This window comes from Macrobrachium nipponense, chromosome 30 (assembly GCF_015104395.2).
Source record: "Macrobrachium nipponense isolate FS-2020 chromosome 30, ASM1510439v2, whole genome shotgun sequence".
NCBI classification, from domain to species: Eukaryota; Metazoa; Arthropoda; class Malacostraca; order Decapoda; family Palaemonidae; genus Macrobrachium; species Macrobrachium nipponense.
Genome location: NC_087218.1, coordinates 30,105,076 through 30,117,575, shown reverse-complemented (window position 1 = coordinate 30,117,575; position 12,500 = coordinate 30,105,076). Strand labels below are relative to the sequence as shown.

General features: G+C 37.3%; 1 protein-coding gene across 11 annotated transcripts in view; it reads right to left on the bottom strand.

The window, feature by feature from the left end:
• LOC135202396 (latrophilin Cirl-like) overlaps window positions 1–12,500 on the bottom strand; it is a 528,379-nt gene that overhangs the window by 463,994 nt on the left and 51,885 nt on the right. Inside the window, exon 1 of one of the 11 annotated variants that reach the window (XM_064231780.1) lies at window positions 11,258–11,278. The exons of the other annotated variants lie outside the window; for them this stretch is intronic. The gene's annotated coding sequence lies outside the window, so the exon portion shown is untranslated. Of the gene's footprint in view, window positions 1–11,257; window positions 11,279–12,500 lie in introns of those variants that run through there. 11 annotated transcript variants of the gene reach the window in all.

The window sequence follows — 12,500 nt, the reverse complement described above, 5'->3', positions numbered from 1 at the left end:
GTTTAGATTTTTGTTCTAACCGATTTTCTACACACGGCAGGTCATCAGGAATGCTTACTTAAGGAAATATCACTAAATCATCAGGAATGCTTACTTAAAAGAAATATCGCCTCAAACCGTAAGAAATGTTACACTTTGGACTTGGCTTCTAACATTTTGGCAAAAGGCCAAGCGCTGGGACCTGTGAGGTCATTCAGCGCTGAAAATAATGATGAAGCAACAGTTAGAAGAGGAGAGGGTGGAAAGTAAGATAGAAGAAAGGGAATGTGAACGGAGGTAGAGTAAAAGGAATGAAAGGGTTGCAGCTAGGGGCCGAAGAGACACTGCAAAGAACCTCAAGTGATGACTACAGTGCACCGCGTGAGGTATACTGACGGCACACTACCCTCTAGTCTACAGGGCTTGTTCATAAATACTTAAGTGAGTTTTAGGGCACTTAAGTGACTTCCATCGATATTCTGATATAAAACAACAAACGCCCCACCTTCCTCCAACCCCCTCCCCCTCCTTTCAAATATGTTACCAAACCTCAAGATGCCCAAACCCAAGAATAAAAGCTACAGATGAAAACTATTGCAACTTGCAACACACTTTCCAATGGCGCTGGTGCGATCGCCAACTATACACACTTAGTTTTTAGTCACCTAAGTGAACTCTTGTCATACATTATACTCTCCTATCTGCGACATTTATGAAACTCATTATCATAAATCCAAGGAAAATGTTGACACTCCTCTTTACGTACGACCTCGCGAGAGGTCCACGACCAAGGCCAAGTTCGTTAACTAGCTTTCAGAGGGCAATTTTTTTCTTTCCTTTTTTGACACTAAATCAGGGTTAGGTGAAACGGGAGAGCCTCCTCATTTCACGCCTTGGATCTAACCAATTTACTTTAGATGGAAAAGCCCTTGATACGTCTGTTACGTGGGAATATATTTGTTAGTTCGTTCAGAGCAACATTTTTCGCATTATGAACTGACTAAGACGACTTAGAGGTGGGAATTCAGGTAGAAACTGCACACATCATACATATCAAAGAAAAATATGATGAGGATCCCCGAGGAGGTGCACTGTAGGCATCACTAAAAGTTATTTATAGGATCCCCTCGACCCGTAGCTGCAACTCCTTTCATTCCTTTTACTGTACCTCCGTTCATATTATCTTTCTTCCTTCTTACTTTCTACCGTCTCTTCACAATTGTTTCATAGTGGAATAATGAAGTTTTTCTCCGGTTTCACCTTTTAAACCCTTCTGCTTTCTACTTCCCTTTCAGCGCTGAATGACCTCATAGGTCCCAGCGGTTGGCCTTTGGCCTATATGTCATAATCCAATCCAGTCCAGAGATGATCATCATGATAAATACTTTTTGTGCAATCCTGACGTGAATAAGACTAACACCCATAGGCAAAAGTAAAAAAAAAATTAATAAACAACACCACTACCCAACGCCTAGTAACATTACCAATTCAGTATGGATCGCATACGTATGCATAAATATTCCTTCACACAAACAACAGATATGCAATTTTAAATTACAATTTACACACACAGACACACACACACACAAAGAGAGAGAGAGAGAGAGAGAGAGAGAGAGAGAGAGAGAGAGAGAGAGAGAAATTAAAATAACTTAATGCGTCATTAGAATAAAAGTTAAAGTTACTAGTAACTATATATTAAAAAGAATAACTTCGAAATACGTTAAATTAAGAAGTGTCGATTGTAGCGGAGACATTTTTATAATAAAAACTAATAAACAAACACACATTACACACACATATTTATATATATATATATGTGTGTGTGAAAATAACAAAAGTTTTCTAGATCAAGCCAAAATCTCTCTCTCTCTCTCTCTCTCTCCTCTCTCTTTGCCCTAAGAACAAGAAGGTAATTTGGGAGGCCGCATCAAAGAGCCACCGTCAAGTGCCCTAAACACACAAACTCTCTCTCTCTCTCTCTCTCTCTCTCTCTCTCTCTCTCTCTCTGGGAAAATCTGATAAGAGCGACGTCGCCCGGGGACATCCCCCAAGATGCTAAACTCTAAACTCCAGACCTCAATCTCATTTTCTTCAGAGATGAAATATTAACATATCAAAGGTTTATAACTCGATACAAACGAGCTCAAGCCGAGGCCTACGTTATCTTCCGAGACACTTCTCTCTCTCTCTCTCTCTCTCTCTCTCTCTCTCTCTCTCTCTCTCTCTCTCTCTCTCTCTCCTCCCCATAAACGTAAAACGGGGAGAGAGAAAGTAGTGAGCTTGAATCAATTTGAAGAAGACGTGGAAGGATTGGAGAGTCCAGAGGAGAGAATATTTTGATCAGTTGCAAGAGAATACAACTTCCTGAAGACTGATGTTGTCAAACGTACAAAAATATTTTTTCTTTGTCGAATATTAACTGTCTCGAATATATAACAAAAACTTAAATCCCATGAACGTCGCAAACCTAGAAACTGAGAGATTCATTAACTTTTCCAAAAATATTTCAGCAAACAATCTTACTCCGCCAAACTGATTAGAATTCCTTCCTTCCGCCTAATATCTTCGAAGTCAAACGAAGCCCCAGTAATGTCAGACAGTATTTTGAGGACACTGCAAAATTTTCTCCCTATTTTAAACTAGCCTGAATTTTCATTTATATAATTTTTACATGGCCAAAATATTTCAGTTGGTATATAATGTGTTTTAATGTGTTATAGAATAGAATTGAATACAGAATTTTGGCCAAAAGCCAAGGGCGAGGACTTAAGAGGTCATTCAGCGCTGAAAGGGAAACTGACAGTAAAAAGGTTTGACAGGTGTAACAGAAGGAAAGCCTGATGGTTGCACTATATAACAAATGCTAGGAAAGGCCGAAAGTAAGATGTAAGAAAGTGAATATGAACGGAGGTACAGCAAGAGGAATGGAAACGGTTGCAGCTAGCGGCCGAAGGGACCCTGTAAAGAACCTAAGTGATGCCTACGGAGCACCGCTCGATGTGCACTGACGGCATTGCCTTCCTACTGGGATAATGCGTTTTAAGACCACGAAATATACAAAGAATAAAAGGAACGTCCCTGGCTTTATGATAAACCACCATTTTAAAAATCATGGAATTCCTTAAAAAAAAAAAAATCAATGATCTGGTTTCAGTAAAACCAAAACGCAACACGGCAACATAAACAACACTGACAAAGTGAGAAGCGAAACGACTTTAGCAGTCCCGCCGAGATCTGTAAAGTCATTAGCAGGGGCGACATCAAAAACGTCCCTAAACCACATAAGCATTGCATGAGGATGATAATGACCTCGACGGAAGCCATATGCAAACGATAATTTTGAAAGATGAGACGGAAAAAAATCAAATTAAAATGCAGTCCACAGCGACCCTTTGAAACAGTTCAATAACAAGGCAAAGGAATTGGAGAACTGCTGACTGGGAAATTGTGTAATTACAATGGAGTGGGTATTATTTTTTTGGGGGGGAGAGGTCATCTTTATAATCCCTTTTCCAAGATGGTGGCGGCGATGGAGGTTGTGGGTGGTTGGCGAACAAAGGTAACCAGATGGCTTTAGATCTACCTCGTTAGACTGAGAAGACAATAATGAGAGGCAAAATGTTTCCGTTTCCAACAAAGGAGGTCATGAGTCCAAGTCCCTAACAGGCCAATTTAGGAATACTATAGAGGTTCTTGATACGAATTGAGGGTCTGATGACAAACTACGTCAGTTTTTTCGTTATCTATCTCTTCTCCTGTTATGCCATTGGGGAAATACGTAGCTATGTTCATCAACAAAGTTCATAAGCATCAGTTATAAGAGTATTTAGAATAAATATTAACATATATACACACACACACACACACACACAAACACACACACCACACACATATATATATATATATATATATATATACATATATATATATATATATATATATATATATATATATATATATATTATATATATATGTGTGTGTGTGTGTGTGTGTGTGAATACATATTTAAAAATCACAGTAGATGCACGTGACTTCCCTTATATAACAGAAGATGCGTGAAAGCGCCTGGTACTGAACGTCTGCTTGTTATTTTCTAGTTGTATTCGCTTACTATATATAATATATATATATTATATACTATATATATATATATATATATATATATATATATATATATATATATATATATATATATATGTGTGTGGGTGTGTGTGTGTGTGTGTGTGTGTGTGTGTGTGTGTGTGTAAAAATTTATCAGGCTATCGTATGTCAGCCGTATTTCCTACAAATGCGTAAGTTTTACATAAGCTATTGCATCAAGAACCCAAGTTCACGTCACGAAAGTCAAAAAGAAATTCTAAATAGGATTTAAACAAGAACGCTTCGCTCGCAACATTACAAACCGAATTTACTAAAAGAAAAATAGTTTCGTGAATAAAATTTACCGAATACAGACCGAATTCCTGAAAAAATTATTCGCGAATATAATTTACCGAATACAGACCGAATTCCTGAAAAAAATATTCGCGAATATAATTTACCGAATACAGACCGAATTCCTGAAAAAAAAATATTCGTGAATAAAATTTGCCGAATACAGACCGAAAATAATACAGACTGAATTCCTGAAAAAAAATAAAGACCGAACTTCCTCAGATAAAGAGAATACTGATCGAATTTCCAGAAAAGACAAAAATACAGACCGAACTTCCTGAAAAAAAAAATTGACCGAGTGAATTTCCTGAAAAAAATAGACCGAATACATAACGAACTACCGAAAAAAAAACACAAACTAACTCCCTCAAAAAAAAAAAATAATAGCACAGAAGAGCAATACAGACCAAATCTCCTGAACACAAATAAATAAATAAATAAATAAAAGACCAAAAAAATACAGGCCAAACTTCCTGAAACAAATACTGACCGAACTTCGTGAGAAAATAAACAAATACAGATCGGAAAACAATACAGACCAAATTTCCTGAAAAAATAGACCTAATAAATACCGAGCTTCCTGAAAAAAAACATAACGGAATTTCCTGAAATAATAGACCCAATACAAACTAAATTTCCTGAAAAAACTCATACAGACCAATTTCCTGAAAAAAACAGACCCAATACAGACCGAACTTCCTGAAAAAAAAACCGAATTTCCTGAAAAAATACACCCAATAGAGAACGACCATACAGACCAATTTCATGAAAAAAATATACCCAATTCAGACCGAATTTCCTGAAAAAAACACAGACCTATTTCCTAGAAAAATAGACCTAATCCAGAACGAATTTCCTAAAAAGAAAAACATACAGAACAATTTCCTAGAAAAATAGACCAATACAGTCCGAACTTCCTCAAAAAACATACAGACCAATATCCTGAAAAAATAGACCGATTACAGACCGAATTTTTTGAAGAAGCAAACACTACAGACCGAACTTCAACAGGAAAAAGACATACGAACTTCAAGAAAAAAAAAAAACTTACATATCTAACTTCCTGAGAGGAAAATAAACAACAGACTGAACTTCCTGAAAAAAAAACAATACAGACCAAACTTCCTCAAAAAAACAAGAACAAAACAGACTGAACTTCCTGAAAAAAAAACAATACAGACCAAACATCTTCAAAAAGAAAAAATAAACAGACAACTTCCTGAAAAAAAAACAATACTGACCAAACTTCCTTACAATGAAAAAAAAAATAAAAAAAACAGAGCGAACTTCCTGAAAGGGGGCAGCGACACTTAAAATTAGGATTCAAAGCGCATCAGGCTGCTTCACTTCCTACCATTTGCGAGCAGCTTTCAAAACCCATCCCCATTTCGACAAACAGGAGAGGGAGGGAGGGAGGGAGGAAGGACGTCCACGATCTACGTGAAAAAAAGAAAGAAAAAAAAGCGACAATCCCTAAATGGGATTTAGAGCTCTGCAAAGGAGATTAAACTACAGATGTTTACACTGATCGTAACATCCACCCGTTCACACACAATGTTCTGAAACACTAAAACGCATTTTGGACGTGGGTGGTGGGGGCTAGTGAACGGATACGGGGAGGGGGATAGAGTTGGGGTGTTACAGAGAGGGGGAACCGGGGGGAGGGGGGGGGGGGGGGGGGGGGGAGAAGGGTATGGCTTAAGTTAAATCCGCATAACAACTGTCCATTTTACAAAGAACCAAATACTGGACACATCAAAATTCATTTTGTCCTGGACGCCATCATGGAAATTTATTTGTATTACGCCGAAAAATTCCCCACTAAAACGATTATTTATTCATTTCTTTGTTATTCCAGAACCGTAAAGAAGCGCATGACAAACAAAAGGAAGGGGATAGCAGCCCGTAAAATACACCGTAATAAAAATAAAACAGCTTGGTAAACAAAGAAATGCGTATACGACATTTAGGGAAACGAAAATAAAAAAAGAAGAAAAAAATTTGAAGTCCCGAGACTGAAGCTCCTCTAAAACGTTACAAAATTGGTCGCACGGCTAGAGAGAGAGAGAGAGAGAGAGAGATACAACAGGAAGGAAGGAAGGAAGGGAAGGCGAAGGGAATAGAAAAAATGGGAAAGGAACGAGAGGGGGTGGACAGAAAGAAACGAAAGAAAGAGCGTCCGCAGGAGCCTTTTCCAAGAGACGAGGGGAAACAGGACAGGCGAGATTAAAATACATTGCCCTTTCTGTTACCAGTGGAAGGAGGAGGAGGAGGAGGAGGAGACGCCGCCGGGGGATAATCAGGAGGGTAGGGTAAGGACCTCTAGTAAATAGCAACTATTATAAAGCGCCGTTAGGGCCCTTCTAGTGCAGGCTCCAGACGATCTTAAAGGAATGAATAAAAAAATAATAAAATAAAGGGAGGATAGAAATGAGGGTGGAGGGGATAAGGGATGATATAGTATGGTGGGGGTAGGGAGAGTGAAGAAATGAAGCTTTAGTGGAGAACGAAAGAAACAGCACAACTCTCAACTACTTGTGCAGCAGGAGACTGACAAAGATATATGATGTCCGTCAATTTACTTAATTACATTTTAAAGTAGAGGTGGTCAATTAACTTTCGAGTCGAGATGTTCAATTACCTTTGGTAAGTCGAGGAATTTCATTATCTTTGTTTGTATGATGTTTTTAAGTTGCGTGGAACCAGTGGTATTCGCAACGGGACCAACGGCTTCATGTGACTTCCGAACCACGTCGAGAGTGAACTTCTATCATCAGAAATACATATCTCTGACCACTCAATGGAATGGCCGAGAATCGAACTCACGACCACCAAGGTGGCAGGCCAAGACCAAACCGATCATGCCACTCAGACACTTTTCATTATCTTCGAAGTTAAGATTGTTCGTAATTTACAGAGTCGAATAAACATGATCTTGACAAATTAAGTTTTATAAAACTTCCAGATGTGTCTAATAAACACAGGTTTAGTATATTATACATTAATAGGAATAATAGATGTTTCTCTGACGTTCCTATGGAAATACACGCTTCTTAGGCATGTGTCATACACCTAATGTTACTGTAGTAGATTAACTATAATTTAATGTCGTATAGAGAGAAGACACCAGCAACAGTTGAATTTTTTATCCAAGATGATAAAATCACAACTAAAAATTATTCTTTTAGTTGTGATTTTATCATCTTACATAAAAAATTCAACTGTTGCTGGTGTCTTCTTTCTATACGACATTAAATTATAGTTAATCTACTACAGTAACATTAGGTGTATGACACATGCCTAAGAAGCGTGTATTTCCATAGGAACGTCAGAGAAACATCTATTATTCCTATTAATGTATTAATGTATAATATACTAAACCTGTGTTTATTAGACACATCTGGAAGTTTTATAAAACTTAATTTGTCAAGATCATGTTTATTCGACTCTGTAAATTACGAACAATCTTAACTTCAAAGATAATGAAAAGTGCCTGAGTGGCATGGTCGGTTTAGTCTTGGCCTGCTACCTCGGTGGTCGCGAGTTCGATTCTCGGCCATTCCACTGAGTGGTCAGAGATATGTATTTCTGATGATTGATGATAAAAGTTCACTCTTGACGTAGTTCGGAAGTCACATGAAGCCGTTAGTCCCGTTACTGAATACCACTGGTTCCATGCAATGTAAAAACATCATACAAACAAAGATAATGAAATTCCTCGACTTACCAAAGGTAATTCCTCACTTCCATTTTTTTTTACCCCATGCTCTTCATAAAATCTTATCAAATACATATCCATTGTTTGAAAAAACGTATCTTACGCTGATATAAGAAGTGTCTATTAACAGTATTTCAAAACATTGTTGGTGACGATTTTTGAGAGAGAGAGAGAGAGAGAGAGAGAGAGAGAGAGAGAGGATAACTTTGAGACCTCATCATGGGGGCAACCATTCAACATTTCAAAACGAAGCTGGTGACGATTTCGGATGAGAGAGAGAGAGAGAGAGAGAATACTTAAATGCTAGAAACAGAAGAGAAAGGCTTTATAATAAGTGATCCATCAGGGAAGGTGGCACCGGGTCAAAATATTATGACATAACATGCAGACGCGTCCGAGTCCAGAGCCGCCCATCGCCCACACTACCACAAATTACCCCGTGTTAATGACTCCCCATACCTCACGACCTGCGTGTACCGCGGGGCGCTCTTCCCATCCGACACCCGTGTAAGGCCACTCCCACCCACAGGAAGAACACGGGTCGTCTCTTTTCGCATAATCTGTTATTCGGAATGGGATGAATAAAAACGCCCTTAAGGGAGGGGGGGGGGGGGTGGGGGGAGGAAAGGGAGGTTATGCATAAGATAAGACCTTTAAATAGGAGTTTAAGACCACACGCGGGTAATTCCTTGGGTCGAACACGAGTGATTTCCCCAGACGCTGACCGTCACGCCTTCTACACGATGCTATCGAAAAGTATTTAATAACGTTTTATGAAGAGCACGGGGTTCAGAAAAATGGGAAGGGATGAAGGGAAGAGGGGGGAGGGGGTTCTGCCAAAAATATTCATGAGTCATGCCTGAAAATTAAAGGGAGAGATTGAAGCCCTGTTTAAGTGATTATTGACTGTGAATCTATTTATACATTTCCCACAACAGATAAACATGTAGTTTAACGCTATCTGAAGTACACTGCTAATGTACAGTTCTCATATTGACGTAAAATATAGTTCATTTTCAAAATACCGAAATGTAATTAATAACGTTTTGTGAAGGGTATGGGATTAAGAAAAATTGTTGGGGGAGGAATGGGGATGGGGGGAGGAATATGGGGGAATTAAAAAAAAAAAAATATTTTCAGGAGTCTCGGCTGAACATCACACTTGAGCGGGGAGAGGTGGGGGCCCTATTAAAGTTATCCACGACTATGAATCTACGCATACATTTCTCGAAAGATGTGTAGTTTATTATTATTTTAGGATACTACCAATACATTACTTTTTAAAACTATCGAAAAGCACTTAATAAGATTAAATGAAGAGAGAACGTTAAGAAAAGTTGTTTGGAGGAAAGGGGAGGACAGGGGGGGGATTCTACCTAAAAAAATTCAAGAGTCATGGCTAAAAATCAAGTGCTAGAGTTCTTAGTTTAGTGATTCATGACTGAATATTTATACAATCATCACAGCATACTCGTATATATACATAATTAAATATTCTTTTACGAATACTGTTAATAGACACTTCTTATATCACCGTAAGGTACGTTTTTTCAAATAATGGATATGTATTTGATAAGATTTTTTGAAGAGCATGGGGTAAATAACTGGAAGGGAGGAAGGAGGCGGGAGCGAGAGAGGGGGGGAGGGGTGTTCTTAAAAAAATATGAGTCATGGCTAAAAATTAAGCGGAGATATGGGAGCCCTAGTAGTAATTCATACATTTATAAATTTTTCACAATAGATGAATATGTAGTTACTACTATTTTGAAGATATAGCTGATTTACAGTTCTTAAATCAACGTAAACGATACAATATTTTCCAAACCAAGAAAGTTGAGAAAACCCTATATCATTACTCAAGTCTCAATTCTTTCTTTTCTTAGTATTATTTTCTCTTCACAAGTCGATTGCCCTTTGGCCGTAACTATATACTAGAACGTAGACAATGCTTTTTTTTTTTAGTTATTTTAGAGTTTGTACACAAGCGTTTAAATGATTATTATATATTATTAGTATTAACGAGTAGATTAACCAACCATGTGAATCAAAAGACTTGGCTCTCATAGGCATGAATTTAAAAGTAATGAGTCATACAAGGATTGAAAATTTCCCTAATTCCATAAAAAAAAGCAACATGCGGTGCGCTGTATGCATTATATACTCAAAGGTTCTCTGCAGCGTTTCTTATGGTGCTAGCTGCAACCCTCTCCATTTCTGTTATCATACCTCCGTTCATATTATCATTTTCTTCTTACTCTTTTTACCCCTCTCCTAAAAACTGTCTCACAGAGCAACTGCGAGGATTTTATCCTGTTACATTCAAACCTCCTTTACTCTCTATTTACTTTTCATTGCTGAATAACCTAATAGGTCCCCTGCGCTGGACCTTTGGCCTAAAACTTATATTCCAATTCCATTGAGCAGAAATGTTTGACGAACACAACTGCGGTATTGAAAAAACATCAAAACTGTTTATTTGCAATATCCAGCGTTTTACACATCAAAAAATGTTGGGGAAGTCAGTACCTTAAAAATAAAAATACTTAACTTTAACCTAGGGCAGGAACTGTGCACATAGCTAAAGCACTTTAGAAACAAGTGTAGCTTGGCAAATGACTATGTAAACTAAGTAAATACGTGATATTTGGAACTCCGTGTACACAGCGGTATTTAATTCGGACGGACAACATAATTACCATCAAAACATTAATGATAGAGAATTCATGCACACACATTACACACACAAATATACATATACATATATACTCACAGTCATTGGGCGGCTACTTGGAAATTATAGCTTAATGAAAAATACTATTGTCAAGGCCAGGAAGAACATTTGTATTTTACAAAATTCTGAAAAATTTCTTAGATGATTAATTTTGTCCCAGACCGATGTACAGTACTGCTAGTAAAGATGTAAAGTAATACATTAAATTACCCTTCCTTGTCATTGTAGCTATACTGTCCGAAAAAAAAGTGACAAAAAATCCTTAAGCATTGTTTCCCTCAAATTAATTTTCGGTTCGTTTTTACTAACCCTTTTACTGTAAAATCACTTTTGAAGGGAAGCATACTCTTCCTATGGAGCTTAATTCGTGTGTTGTTTACTTGTTTGCTTACCTATTGGCAGTGTGGTCTGCGTCTGCGACACCAGTTCCCGCTGGCTCAGACGCAGAGTATTGAAACAGTCTTTCTGTTAAAACTATGAAGTTTTCATCTTTCTAAACCACCCCTTTCAGTCATAAGGGAACACAGTATAGCACAAGACCATCCTTTCACTGACCTGGATTTTAAAGCACTGTCTTTTTGTTCAAAGAGACTGGACCTTCCAATTTCAGAGTCACTGGTTATTAAGAGGACGAAACCGGAATTGAACAACTTGTCCAGTATTCAAGTAGCTATCGTGTTATTTAATAGTTAGAAGTTTTACTTTGGGTGTGGCAGTTTGTTTACAGTTCACCTTATTTTTATGTTTGCGTTTGTTTTGACATAATTTTTGTGATTAATTTTTTAATTTCTATTTTATGTTCGTTTTATGTTTGTTAGCACTTTTACTGAAGGTTTTAGTAAAACCATGAATTTTATTGTAACTTCAGTGATTGTCATCCTTGTCAATTTTTTCAGCCTGATAATGAAGTTTTAGACCTCGATAGCTCGTATATAGTAATGTTCTTCCTGGTCTTGCGAATATTATTCATCATTACGTATATATATATATATATATATATATATATATATATATATATTATATATATATATATCTATATATTATATATATATATTTATATTATATATATTATATATATATATATATATCTATATATATATATATATATACATATATACACTAGCTGACCAACCCGGTGAATGACAACCAATAAACTCTCTCTCTCTCTCTCTCTCTCTCACACACACACACAAAATTCAATAACGTTAGTCCGGGTATTCACTATCACCGAGGTTTGCCTGCCATTTCTTCTGCCAGTTCATCGAGACTGATGTTAAAACAATCATACAGACGACAGTTTGTGTACGTGGTCAGTCCGCTCACAAGAAGGTTGAAATGATGGAATTACCTAAAGTTCTTTCGACCAACTGACAGGTAATTGCAAGTGTTGACGAGTAAGCAACGATTTCGTGACAGTCTGTCGCTGAATTTCACCTGGGAAAGATCTCAGCCTTATTGATCAGAATAAGAATAAATTATGTATATGACTGATTCATTTCATTGTTAGACCCTTCAGTAGTATTTGTAGGTCGTGACGAGTCCAAATCATATGATAAAAATTTAAGGCAATTTTTCCATGTGCTACAGACAATTTGGTATAAGCCTAGGCAAATGTCCTGGCTTTTCATGGTAGGT